Here is a 4,832-nt window from a genome sequence, read left to right as displayed (position 1 = left end):
GGCTCCTTCATGAGTATCCAAATTGAAAGATGCATCAATATTCACCTTTACAAAACCTAGAGGGGGTCGTTTCCATTTAATAATTCTAGTATCTTTCTCCTTTGCATCATAATTTGATGTTTGCATCATATCGATGCCATCTCCCAGGCTCATATGCATGCTTGTGAGATGTTCATGATAGTCTCTCCATGGTTTCTTTTATATACGAGGGTCCAGATCGCCCACATGCCGCAAAAGATAACACTAGAAAGCTCATGTGGACAAAAACATTATCAAGCAAGTCATGTGGCCAAGTAGCAGGATGTAAACTAGGCAATTTATAACCACATAATTCTTTAAAATATTGCCAAAAATAGTGGGAAAATGTGCACTTAACCAACACATGATAAGTAGTTTCCTCTTCAACTCCACAATCCGAGCACGTGCATTCGGCTTCTAAGTGTCGTTTTGTCAAATTGGCTCGGACTGGCATATAATCATTAATAACACACCACCAAAAGGATTTTATTTTGGTAGGAATTTTGAGCTTACACAACTTACGCCTGGTGGTGTTATTATCATAGAAGGAACCATTGGCAATATTATTTTTGCCAAGTTCAGCAAGCCTAGTCTGTGTTGCTAATAAATGGTAAGCTGATTTAACTGTGTACATCTCATTCTTCTCTGCATTCCTTGCCCAAGTAGCTTGTTGTAGTCCCTATGGAAACATTCTGGGTTGTCCAGGCCATTGCTAGCTTTGGATTTTGCAAGACTGGACAGTGCAAAAAAACAAACAGGAGTCAAGTGTGGCAGGAGCTAGGAAACCAGGCATCCAGCCACCAATGCCTAAATCCTCCCCACTCGACCAGTCCCCTGACTTGGCACAACACCAAAACCCTAGCACAGACCTTGAGGAGAACATCACGAAGACCAGAGCCCGAGGCGATGGACCGCCAGCTCACGCATCGTCGCCAACCTGCACGTCACCATGGCGCCACTGCCGCCACACCCGCAGGTATCCCATCATCTCCCTCTCGTCACCCCTTTCGCAACCCCTCTTCCCCCCTTTGATCATCTCTGCTTAACCGATTGTATCTACTTCGCGTGGTGATCGGGCCGCCGATGTGCGGCCTTGGCCCTATGCATGAGAAGCGCTAACCCATATCTGAGGAAGTCTACGAGTCCAATAATATTGTTGAACTAGGGCGAATAAAAATAAATATATACTTTTTATGCTAAACCCTTATACTTCAAACTTATTTTTTTCATACTACTGGCCTACTGAGTACATTTTCTGTTACTTATATATAATAGCTACCCACATAAGAATATTGTTAAATATTAATTATAATGTTGTTTTGTTGTATAGATGTATTGCATATCAATGAAAAGTTTTCTTGTGCTAAATTTAAAGTGTTGTAAAAAAATCTCTCTGAATTAATTATTGACAAGTGTGTGTGTGTGTGTTCATTTTAGAATTTTTGCCAACACATATAATTGAAATGAGAGTAAGGATCTATGGTTTAAGGTATCGGGCGGATACTATATATTAACAAATAATGATCAAAGTTTGAATAAAGGAGGTTTTGAGAATAATATCTTCATGTGGTTAACCAAGAAAGCACCTATGGTTATCAGGAAACAAGCCACACCATGGTCCCACCCCTGCTCCCAATTTAGATACATTATAACTGAGCACTTTTCCAGCCCTCTTAGACTATTAGCATTTTCAGCCTTTGGATCATCAGTTTAGGACGTTTTTGGCCGTCAGATTTACTATTAATCCCGCCTGGAATCGTCGCGTTCGCTAAAACCGAGCGTTTCCTTGCCGGGCCGCTGCTCCGGTCACTATTTTGGACACCTGATGTGAAATTGGGCCTAATGGGTTTGTGCAAGTCTCCTTCCGTGCAGCCACACCCCACGACACTCCTTTCATCTCTCTCAGTCACGCAAGACCTACCTTCACCAACCCTAGGTGTGTCGCCGCACTCCTTCTCTTCCTCCCTCGCGTGCACCAGCCGTCGCCGCTGCTGCCATTCCACCTCCCTCCTCTCTATCTGATGCCCACAAAGACATTAAGATAAAGGGTTTCCCCCAGCTTTATATTATAAAGCAATATAAAGACCACGCCGCCGGGAGGAAGCCGCCGCCACCGTCGTATGCCTCCCCCATCCTACGTGGTCGCAAAAACCACTTTTCATCCTCCGCAATCCCGATCTGGACCTCGATGTGGAAACACGCAGAGAGAGATACGGATCGGCGTATTGTTGCCCTGCTCATCTTCCCCGTTTGCGTCGTCTTATCCCTCCTGCTGCATTGATAATCTCCTTCAGACTTCTGGATAGACTTTTTTGAAACATGCAAGTAATCCACGCCCAGATTAATTTGGGACGACGATAACTGCCACACGTGTGGGCGTTAAGGGGTCTGCCCACATGTTTTGTGTGGTGTCTAAGAGGACCAGCCCACACGCCTACGTGTGGGCAAAACAACTAGCGCCCACACGTCTCTTTTTTTCCTTGTGGTCCCTCTCACACGCCTACGTGTGGGCAAAATGCATAACGCCCACACGACCTCTCTCAGCCACCTACCTCACGGTCCCGCAAGCCCCGCGTGACAGTCACCACGCGTCCCCGCAGTTGCCATGGTCCGGACCCTCTTCAATGTCCGTTTAACCGTAGTTGCCATGTCGCTGAACTACAGTTGCCATGTCGGACAACTACAGTTGCCATGGTTGCTCAACTGCAGTTGCCATCTCAGGTCAAGTGCCAGATGCCATTTTGGACAACTGCAGTTGTTGCCATGTATGGTATGGTTTACTATAGTTGCCATGATTTGAAAACTTTAGAGGTTGCCACCTACTAACACTAAGCAGTTGCCATTTATGGTCTGGTTTACTACAGTTGCCATGATTTCAAAACCTTAGGAGTTGCCACCTACTAACACTAGGCAGTTGCCGTGTAGCGCTACAAAAGAGACATGGCAAAACAACATGTTCGGGTAAAAGAGAGAGTTGCCATCTGCTTACAAGCACACTAGGGCAGTTGCTGTGTACCCTGCAAAACACATGGCAACTGACATGTTCGGGTAAAAAAAAAGAGTTGCCATCTGCTTACAAGCACGCTAGGTTAATTGCTATGTACACTGCAAAACGCATGGCAACTAGCGGCTTGGGTGTGCAGAGAGGAGACGGGCGTGTGGGCGAGATGGCAAATGCCCACACACCAGCCCTTGCGTGAGTGAAAACTGGCGTGTGGGCGAACTGCTAAACGCCCACACACCGGCCCCTCCGTGTGGTGAAACGGACGTGTGGGCGACCGGGTGAATGCGCACACACCAGCCCAGTCCTACGTGGCACCACAAACAAGCCAAGATTCGTACACCCACAAACGGACGCGGATCCACGCGTGTGGGCGAGATGCAAACGCCCACACATGTGGGCGTTAGTGTTTCCGTTAATTTAAGGTGATGTCGGCCCCCTATTTTGCCTAGCTTAATTCTGAGACCTGACGGGATACATGTTCTAAAATTGTAGAGTGGTCAACATTGTGGAACTAGGTGCATTAGGATCACGCATTCAAGTCAATCTGCCGGTAAGCACCAAAATTCAACTTCTGCTCGTTCATTCATTTTTCCATTCACACTGCATGCGATCATTAGTTTACACACGAAATCTCTAGCCCATTCACATGCTTCTGCGTTTGCACATTATAACTCATAGGAACACTTTTTTTTTTGGCAAACTGGAGCATTGATTTCTTATAATGTTTTGCTAATTTTTCTTCTCCCTTATTACAGCACACTTATTTCTGTAATGGCATGTTACAGTTTGGATGTGGCAGCTGCACGATTTTGCTTTTGGGCAATTTTATCAAGTAGGGATTTGCTAGCTGGAATATTATGGCAATTCATTCTGCAATCTTTTTTTTTCTCCAGAACTTTCAGCAGAGTCGAATAATTGGAGCATTTTACAGCAGATTTAATCTTTCTGTTGGTAGCATGATTTCATTCTCCAAACTGTGCCTGATCTGAAGAGAAACAACACTTTTGATGGTAGTTCGTCTGGCAATTCCAATGTTGCAGCAGTATCAAACAGAAAAGGAGGTAAGAGACAATCTTCGTACAGAGCATTCCAATGTTGCGAGCTTTATTTCTATAAAATAATAATGTTCTGATTATGATATATGTTCCTTCTCTCAGGAACATCTTGAACGTGTAGGTATGTTTGTGATACACACCATGTGGTGTTTGTTCTTCATCAATCCTTTGTTTGTAATATTAAGTAAAAAAGGAGGTAGGCCAGACTATTTTTGTCGTGTCACATACTATTAGGCAATTGTAATGTTTAATTAAAGTTTGGAATATAATCCTAACTTCTACATTATGGAATACTGCAGGTTCTGGACTACTTGACTTCCATGATCCATTTGCCGATTCATTTATGCATTCATTGGTCGGGACAAGTATCCAAACATGTATTCTGAAGCTTAAGACACGGTATCCTATCATGTGTTCAGGACTCAGGGACAAATGCCGGTGCATATCTGTTTTGACATATTGATTACATGTGCTTCATGTAACATGCATTTCCTGAAGGTGATATTGATTGTCATCTGCGTGTTTTCAGTTGTTTGTTTACTGTTTTTGGCCAATTTCAGGGGGTTTATGAGCTCCAAGACTTTTTTAAAAAGGGATGGGCTACAGTACTATAAGCTCAATCTGTCTTTATATATTACCTCACAACAGAAAATGACTTTAACAATCAGCTATGAAAAAGAGGTTTAGACTAATATCTACGGTAAATCCTTGCCGTCAAGCTACCTATGATGCAGTGTAACTACCATTAGGAATCA

This window comes from Triticum aestivum, chromosome 7D (assembly GCF_018294505.1).
Source record: "Triticum aestivum cultivar Chinese Spring chromosome 7D, IWGSC CS RefSeq v2.1, whole genome shotgun sequence".
NCBI classification, from domain to species: Eukaryota; Viridiplantae; Streptophyta; class Magnoliopsida; order Poales; family Poaceae; genus Triticum; species Triticum aestivum.
The sequence above is the reverse complement of the archived record's forward strand: the minus strand, read 5'-3'. Positions refer to the sequence as shown.